Source organism: Chelmon rostratus, chromosome 21 (assembly GCF_017976325.1).
Source record: "Chelmon rostratus isolate fCheRos1 chromosome 21, fCheRos1.pri, whole genome shotgun sequence".
Lineage (NCBI taxonomy): Eukaryota > Metazoa > Chordata > Actinopteri > Chaetodontiformes > Chaetodontidae > Chelmon > Chelmon rostratus.
Genome location: NC_055678.1, coordinates 15,246,189 through 15,256,078, shown reverse-complemented (window position 1 = coordinate 15,256,078; position 9,890 = coordinate 15,246,189).

The following is a 9,890-nucleotide window of genomic DNA, read 5'->3' as shown; positions in this document are numbered from 1 at the left end:
GCCTCTTTCTCTCTATCTCCGCATCGCTTCACCCTCTCTGCGGCAAAACTAGCATCTGTAAATCGTGGGCTGGTGTGTGTCTGCGCTCGTGTCTTCTCATGTGTGTGACATGCTTCTTATTGAACACTGTCCGTAAATCTCTGACCTCCTTGCAGCCTCTGAGTAAAGCGCTCCAATATTAAATAATGAGAGTCAGGGAGGTGATCTGGTCCCCTGTCAGGCCCCTGAGGGATGAGATGTGATGTTGTTCCCATCTCCGGCTCCAAAGTGGGAATTAACTGTAGCCTGGCTCCCAGCAGTACACAGGAAGAGGACGCTGTCTCCACTGTGCCCGTGTAATCACTGGAGATAATAAAGCTTGATGATCTTTACTCATACCGACGGATAATATTTGCTTATACAGAGTTACTGACTTTCAGTGAGCACACACTGAGTCAGCATAAGCACGCATCGACCAACACAAGTTTTTGAAAGGAAAATAACCAATATATATTGTTGCACTGATGGACTTTTTTAGACGTTTTTTGGATTGAAAGTCCAAGTAGCATTAGCTAGCTAACAATGACATTGCTGTTAGCTTTCCAGCTGAAATGCTTTACACAGTGGTGCTAAAGCACGATGCACTGCAGCATACAGCATGTGCATGGTTATTGCATGTAGTTTGTTCTGTTGTCCTGTAGTTTTATGACCAACGTTAGCTAGTTAGCTAGCAGAAAGGGTTAGTGCTAATTAGTATTGGCAGTAAATTCGATATTATGCACAACACACTCAAGATGTGTACTATAGTTTTGTGTAAATAAATAGCATTTTGTATCTTTTCAAACGTGGAAGTGAATCTAAGGCTTTGCAGGAGCCTCCGTTGACACCAGCCTCACCTCTCTTATTTGCAATAATCCCTTATGTCGCGGTAATCATAATAATAATGATAATCATATGTACATATATACATGTCAGGGTTTTTAGAGAAGCTTGCTAGCCACATACTAATTGGTTCAAGGATATTAAACACACACAAACATGCACACACCTATCCACCCACCCACACGCACGCACACCTAAATATGAAAGATGAAAAGAAAGAATAGAGGCGTAAAACAAATGTATGAGGTAAGTAACAATTTATTTTATTGACTGATTGGGGCTACGAGAAAAAAAAAAGTTTTGTTTTACTAATTGATTGAAGGTTAAAGGAAAAGTATGGAATACATGTGTTCTCTTAGTTATTAAAGAACAATATTATTCATTATTAATGTATTCAGTCATATTTTTGACTTGTCTGATTACATTTTACTGCAGGGTTGGGGCTCCACAGAATAGCCTCTGAAATATCATGTAAACCATCATGTGAAACTACAAAATATCAAAAAACATTGAGCTAAAAAAACAAAAAACAACATAAACTTATAAAAATCTTAACAGTGCTTTTATGCAGGGTGGTGGCCACAAATATTCAATAAAAATAAAAAAATAACAACAACAGCAACATTTTTTTTATAAATAAATAATGAAATAAATTAAATGATGGAAGGAAAATGAAAAGAAAAAAAATGTGTTTTTTTCTATTTCCGTTTTGTCAAGAATGAACCTCTAATAATGTATAAGTTATAACTTAAACACAACAATTAAATAAATATGTTTTTTAATTAAATGACCTGCAAACTAATATAGGTGATACCACTACAGAAAACAACTAAACAACAATATCAGCGACACCAGTGGCAATAATGTTGCTGAGCACATCTGAGAAAATGGCTTTTTTTGTATTCGAGCAGGAGTTTTTACTCTTCCTCTCTGCATCGTCCCCCGAGCTGCTGAAAGACGATCACGTCCCTGAAGACACCCTCCGTCTCCTCATCAGGAACGAGAGGAAACTCCATCTGACTTAAGAGAGCCTTCAGAGAGAGAGTCCAGTGTGCAGGAGGAGACCTGACTCCCCAGACATCTGTTACGGAGAAAGGCATCTAATTTACCTTTTGCTGCAGAGGGAAAAACAAAGGACAGGAGGCAGGGAGGTGGGAGGGGTACAGAGATGGGAATGGGAATTAGAGATATGTGTGTGTGGGTTTTTTACTCCGTAAAACATTCATACACGGTGCATACATTTATGCACCATATATGCATGCAGTGATTCAACCTACACAGGAAGTGATGGGTTTTATAACACATATTTAACCAGAATGAGTAAGAGAGACAAAACTAGAACTATGCATCGAAAGAAAAGAGCCCACACAGATCCACACACACACATCCAGAAACATAACTGCAATGAACACTCGGCACCACGTATGCTGTTAAATTCATAACAAACAGCGACAGAGGTATGGAGGATGACAACTTGACCTCATTTTACAGCGTGTGGACTGACTAAAAAACCGTCTCCGTGTTGTCTGTGGAGTAAACGTGAGTGAGCAGCCTGTTGAAGTGTCAGAGCGCAGCCTGCAGAGCACAGGACCCACAAAACAGCTGCGTAACGGCAGGCCCCTCGCATGGGCTGACACACTGACACAGCAGGCTAATGAGCACTGAGTAAACTGAGGGGAAGGAGAGAAGTGAGCAGGCGAGGTGGTGGTGGTGGTGGTGGTGGTGGTGGTTGTGGGGGTCATTCAGGGTTCTTAGGTTAACTGCAAAAGTCTCACATTAGTTCAGTCCTTCTGTTAGGAACATTTTAATGACTTGTTTATAATTTAATTCAGCTGAATATTTAAATAAAATCAATCTTCAGCAATAAATTCTAACTATTCAGTCAATTAATTAGAAATTAATTATTTAACAAAAGTGTTTCATAAAGCTTCTGTATATCTTTGTTTTTCGCTGTTTTGTATTAAGGGTTTGGTTTCTCTCTCTGCACTGTCAAGCTGAACAAATATTTTCTTCTATGTATGTTAGGATGAGTACATATTATAGAGAATAACCTTAATATCTTTTGCTCCACTTAGATCCTGGCCTTGTTCAAAGGACCCCTGAGAATGCTGATGAATCATATTTGTCTTAATATGCCAAGTAGAGAAAGTTGTTTAAGTTATTTCACTTTTTACACAATAATTCTAGAATTTCAGAGAATCACCAGTAATTATCAAAAAAAAATCATTAATAATTACTAGCCATAGTGCATTATCAAAAATAGCTGCATATCCCCAGTAGAACAACTAGCCTCTCTCTAATAATTTGTCTGTTTCAGGAGTTGGGCATGCACTTTAAGGGGCAAAGGTCATCCATAGATACCCACAGTGGGGTCAGCTTCATTAGGTGTTAATGACCCTCCCTGGGGGCAAGTTGTCAGCTGTGGTTTCTACCTTTTGTTTTAGCCCAGCCTTTTTTATTTATTTATTATGATAAAGGACAACCTGTTCCCAGATATCATAACGAAGCGTATAAAATCCAGCTCTTTTAATCTGTTCATCTGGCTGTTCCTCCACTTTCTCTGTCTCCTTCCGCTCCCGAAGCGGTAAATGACTGGACCACCAAACATCTTGGATCCGAAGCAGCACAAAACCTCATTGAACTGGCTCTGCTGAACATATGGTGGAATCAATGAGAGGGTCCATTCATTAAGCAAACTGTCATCAGGAGGCCGTTCAAATGGAAAATAGCTCTTACCAGCATGCAGCGCAGGAACTTGGGTTTATTCCCAGCGATTTGTAATTAATGTATGGTACATGTCTTTGTTCTTCCCTTGATCTGCTAATTAGAGAGGATACTCGGGTGCAAATCCTCTCTGCTTGGCTGGAGGAATGCGGCTCTTGCAGCCAAAACCAAGTGTTTTCTCCTAATTTGAAGCTTGCTTGTCAAAGCAGAGAAGGCCTCATATTAAACCAATCACAGGCTGTATGATTTGGCGTCCATTCAAGCAATTATGATAAACAGACAACAGCAGGACGGACAGTTTGAAGGACGCAGTTTTGATGTTGGAGGCTTTGAGTCCAGGTCCCTTTTGAACTGACCAACTTCTTGTTAGCAGGGTAAGAGTGAGATTCAACAGTCCTCTCGCTCTGAAGAACTGGCTTCAAGTTCAATCACTATACTGTCGGTGCGCTCCCTCCAGGGGTGTGTTTAAAAGCCTTTGAACGGGGGGCCACACTGAACAGTTTTAAAGACAAGGGGCCGAATAAGTCTCAAGACTCAAATTTAAAGCCTTGGCAATAACAAACTGTACATTACTTATAGTTTAATTATTCAGTAAAATAAGCATATGCCAAATAAACAACTTAAAATATTCTAATACAAAACAATGTAAATAAAAAGCTGCTGTTTGGAACTCCTAATAGACAATCTCAGCCAGCAGACATGGACAGATTATAAGACAATGGGCCCCGAGAAACATACAAAAGCTCCTCAACCAGTCATATAAAGGAGTAACACATCCGGGCTGAAAGGAGCGACTACAAACAGCTGCATTTGTGTCTCTTGCTTTTTTTTTTAACTCTTTGCAGTTTCTTTGCATTTCTTAGTGGTCATTTCGGATCTCTTTGTGGTCATTTTCCTCTCTTGTAGTCATGTTGGGTCTCTGTGGCTGTTTTGCATCTCTCTGTGGTCATTTTACCTCTTTTTGTGGTTGTTTTGTGTCCCAGGAGTCATTTTTGGCATTGTTTGTGGTCGTTTTGCATCTATTTAGATTGTAGATCTGTTTCTTTGTAGTGCTCATTTTGCATTACTATGTAGCCATTCTATGTCTCTTTTTAGTCATTTTCTGTGTCTTTGTTGGCATTTTGTGTCTCTTTGGTACTACTTTGTGTGTCCTTGAGGTCATTTTGCATCTCTGGTTGTTTGATGTCCTTTTTTTGATCTTGAGATCATTTTCTGTTTCTTTGTAGCCTCGTTGTGGTCAACCCCCTCAGCAGTGTGAGCTGTGTGTGTGTCTCTTGTGCCACAATTAATGTGGTTTCTACAACAAAGATGCATGTTTTGATGCTAGCACATTATTAGCTTGCAAGCCAAGTGTCCATCAATGTGTGACAGAGTCTTGACGTGATAATTATCTGAGAATCGTGCGGTATGTCCTGAGACAGATTGTCTGGAGTGAGTTAATGGTGCAGCTGGACAGTTAGTGTTTAACAATGAAGATACTGCCAAAATCAGAAAAGTGTCACACAAATTGTGGAACATGTTGATGATGGATCTTAATGTTGAGAGTGACAGAGTAAAGGTGTCAAACTCAGGTATGTCTGGCTGACAGCAGACTCTCCCTCTTCCTCACACTGCCATACCTTGAGGTCAAAGGGCAACAGATGACTCCTCTATCAAATGACCACCAGGGCAAACCCAACCCGCAAAGAAATCTCTCTGGTGGGCAGTTGTCTCATTAAATCTAATCTTTAAATGCCTTATGTTACACTGATCTACATTTCAGACTGGTTGTTTTGTGTGGTATTGAAATCCCACCACAGTCACACTCTGCCACAATCTGGCAAAACATAAGGGATCGTAAATAAGGTCACACGAAAGGGGTTTCTGCCTCAGTAATGACCAGTTTAGCTCTATCATTCAAAATAAACGAGTCCATTACGGGGGACGGTAACGTATCATAATCACTTTCCCCTCATCAGTCTGAGAATAACCCACTGCACATGAGGGTCAAACGACCATAGGTGACCCTGGCGGTGGAATGCACTTTGAACTCTGGCCTTTGGCCAGAGGGCTGATCCTGACCTCCACAGAGAAGAGCAAGTCGCGGAGCGAGGCAGTGGCCAGTGACCAGTTGCTCGAGTCACTTCAGCAGTGAGAGGAGATGTTGTTTGGGTCATTAAAGGGGAATGTGGACAGTAGATAGACTATGTGTGGCTGCTCTGCTGTGGGAACAGAACAGGCTTGTTTTCAGTATTTTAATGCTTACTCGGTGGGTTTTCAGAGTACAACAGTGTCAGGATTTTTTTCAACTTATTGCACGGATCATGAAGTCCTTCAGCTGATACATGAAAGAACTTGCGGTTCAAGTACTTTATCATAGTAATTTTACTTTGTGTTTAGTGCTAATTACCTATTTTCTTAACTACGATGGTGAACATGTTTAGCATTACACCTACTAAACATCAGCATATTAGCATATTAGCATGTTGTCAGTGTGAGCATATTAACATGCTCATATTAACATATAGCTGAGGACACCACTATGGGTAAGTGCACCCATGCAGCGATGCCAACATGACTGTAGACTCTTGTTCATGTGCATGGACAGTGTGAAAGTCATTGCTGTGTTCATAGTGAGATGCATGTGGCTGATGCAAATGTTTTCGTCATGTTCAGGACCTCAATTGTGGCAATAAGCTACTAAAGTAGAAGTCTTTCAGGCGAGCTTCAAACTAATGCTGATAAATATGGAAAAACATTTTCAGTGTCTTCATTTGTTTTTTTCTTCAGTTATTTTAGGTAAAGGGTTCTAATGTGTACGAACCGGATAGCATCTTTTTGTGGATGGGAAGATGGGAAAGAAGAGAAGAAACTTGACGGCATATGGTCCTCAAATAAGCTTTATGGGAATGTAAAGTAGTGCTCCAAAAACATGCCACATGCCCAATAAAAGCTTGGTATATCAGAATGATAGAAGAATTATCTTGCATCAGTGTGGACATGCAGCAGGCAATGTGGTAAGCTTTGGAACGGCCTGCAAGTGTTGTGGTTCCTAAAAACTTCACCCTGTGCTCCAGCTGTTCCATGCCTGACTGAACCCATGCAGTGCCCCGTGAGCAGGATGGCAAACTGGCAGGCAGTCCCCAAGCAGCCATTCCTCTCCCACCGGAGTGAGGACACTTGACCTCCTCAGTAAGGGTCATCAGTCTCTTTCATTGCGGGTGTAAAGATCTGAAGGGGTGACATTCGCCCATCCATCCCAATATCCGGGTTTGGTCTAATCCATGTGTGTTTGGATCCTATGCACCCTCAGTGGAGCCAGACACTCACATGGACCATTGACAGGGGGGTCATTGTGTGAGAAACAGAGAAATGTATCAGGAATGGAGCCAGGGCTTTTTGGATAAAGGCTTGTTCTGCAGACCTGCAGCTGAACCATCTTGTTTGCATATCAATACCTTCAGGCCTGAATAACTTCAGTCAGCTGATGAATGAGAGATTTGCTGCTATCTCAAGTCTCAGGGCTCTTTGGTGCAGAGAGAAACATAAAGGAAACTTTTCACCAGCGGGAAACTAGACGACATAGCCGGCTGGTTCCCTTTACGCACTCCTCACCCATGAATGGGGTTGTGTGACTTGAGGATATTCTATAACTGAAGAGTATGCAGGGTGGAAAATGAACACCACCCACCTGTCAAATGTGAGCAAGTTTTAGCAAAAACTTCCAGAGGTAACTGATCATCACGCCTGTTCTGAAAATGTAGTTGGCTGTGAAAGTGGTAGCTTCTTGACTTGAAGCTATGTTGATATTTTTGTCTTTCTAATTCTGTTTTCAGTTATCTTGCTCTTTAAATCTGCAATAACAGATTTTTTGGTCAGCTGTAAATGGCACAAATATATTAGCACCTTTCAAGTTGATATAATGAGGCTGTTAGCAAAGAGCTGCTTATTTACACAGATATGGAGCAACATTAGTATTTGTTTGGAGACATTTTTGTGCATACCTGGCAAGTGCAAGTCCATTATTCACTCTATTTTTAGCTCTATTTTTGGTCTCCACTGAAATAAATATGTGGAATCATCTGTTTTATCTGTTTTTAGCTGCTAAATGTTCAGTTGCTAGGATTGTCTGTCTGGTGTTTGTTGCTGAACAAATAGTGCACAGCAGGTTCATCAACACTTTTCCATGTATTTTTACTCAAACAACAGTCTGCTGCAGACATGAGTGGTGTGACCAATAAATCTAAACATTTGCGGCCCAGAAAACCAAAAAAATGAGCTGAGAGTTGCGACACTGAGGGGAAATGCTGAACTGGGTGGCAAATCTTGGTGGGTTCTTCACTATGAGTGACCCCTTGGACATTACATGCAGTTGTTTGAACAATTGTTAATACAAGAATTTTGATTAGTGCCGTGTTAAGTTCCTCTATTATGTTCCAACAAAAAACTGTACTACATTTACCATTGTGATTCCTGCTTGCCCGTCTGCTGGATTTCTCTATTTGAGGCCGTGTTGTACCTAGTGGGGGATCATAACCAGGAAATTGAACCACCAGCTTGAACCCCCCAACATCATGGTGAGCAAGTTAGGCAACTAGTTTTACTGGACCACCTCTTTATGATGGAAAAAACGGTCCTGAGTTGTGCCAACATGGCCCGCCTGCTCAAGGTTCTTCATGGCACGACTAGTCCCGCCAAGATGGAAAAACCCCAAAATTGATACCAGTACTAATTTGTAATGAAATAAAATGAGAAAATGGACGAGAAACTATCTTAGTGACTGTGCAGCCCTGGAAAGATTAAATGATAGTCCTGGTCCAGCATCCACATGGCCTTGTGTATGTCTGTTTAGGCCCTGCATCGATTACAAATATATGGAAGATATATCAGGTGTTAAATAATATTTTACAAATGTATGATAGCGACCTGAGCTCGACCCCTGAGTTAAATCAAAGTGACAGTGGGACATGGTACGTATAAGCACATATCCCCACCACCAATAAACTAAACAGGCAGTTATTGATCCGGACCATCTCCCTTCAGTGGAGGTCCCAGAGGTTGAGAATGCAATATTAATGGATCGGGGGGAGTTGCTGTATGCCTGTGTGTGTGTTTATTTGTGTGCGAGTGTGCGCATGTGCGTGAGAGCATGCATCCACGTTCATAGCTCACACAGGGCGACTCCATTAACCAGCATGGCGGTCAGCAGTTTATGGTGACCAGGCTGAGGGGTCAAGGGGGAGCAAAGAGGTCAAAGATTGCCATCCCCAAATGGTCTCCAATCACCCCAGTGAATTGATTGCTTACACATCAGAAAAGCCACTGTCCTGCATTAACTTCAAATTTAGCCCTGGATGCCTGCAGCCATATGACCTCCTACGTCCCCCCACCCCTTCACCCATGCCCACCACCAACCTCATTCTGTCGTCGCACACTTCAACTTGAGAGTGTTTGCCAAAGACCGACTGACCACTCACTTACTTGACATTTTGGAAAATAATTTGTGTGAAATATAAGGCTACAGCCAGCACCTAGTTAGCTTAGCTCAGCATTAGGATTGGCCATAGGGGAAAAGCTAACTTAGCAAGTCCAAACAAAATCAGGACAACGTGTTAATTAGTGAGTTTTAGAGGTGCTGGTAGGCTGACGTTATTACTCCTGGACAGCACCAAGCTAGCTTGCCCACCCTGTTTCCAGTACTTATGCTAAGGTAACTGGTTGTAGCCATACATACGAGAGAGTGGTATCAATATTCTCTGAGCAAAAAAGTGAATTAGCGTATTTCCCAGTATGTCAAACTATTTTACTACTTTGACCAGGGCAGCTAGCTTTGCTCCCTGTGAAACAATGAAAACAGCTTTGTAAACACTGGCAGTGCCAGTAGTCAAATTTTGTTATATTTGGACAGAGCCAGGCCAACTGTTTCCCTCTGTTTCCAGTCTTTATGCTAAGCTAACTGGCTGCTGGCTTCAACTGTTGATGTGAACAATATTCCTTATTCATTAGAATCCTAGATTATGCCCATTTTAAAAGGTTATTTGCTCATGCTGCCTGTGAGTTTAACACTTGATTTTATAAATAAGTACTGGTTAAAGATTAAAGTAACAATCTTATATACTGTAAATAAATGTCAGCTTTCCTACAAGGCATCCCTTGAAATCACACAACAGCGATTAATTACATTTTCTTTTCTAATCATCCGGTGTCTGGTAGGCCACTTCCACCTTCCAAAAAATTCATCTGCGATACAGCTGTATGTTACAGTATATTCCTGCCAGCAGCAATATTGGTTTGTTTGGAATAAATAGAGAAGATGAAAGAATTCA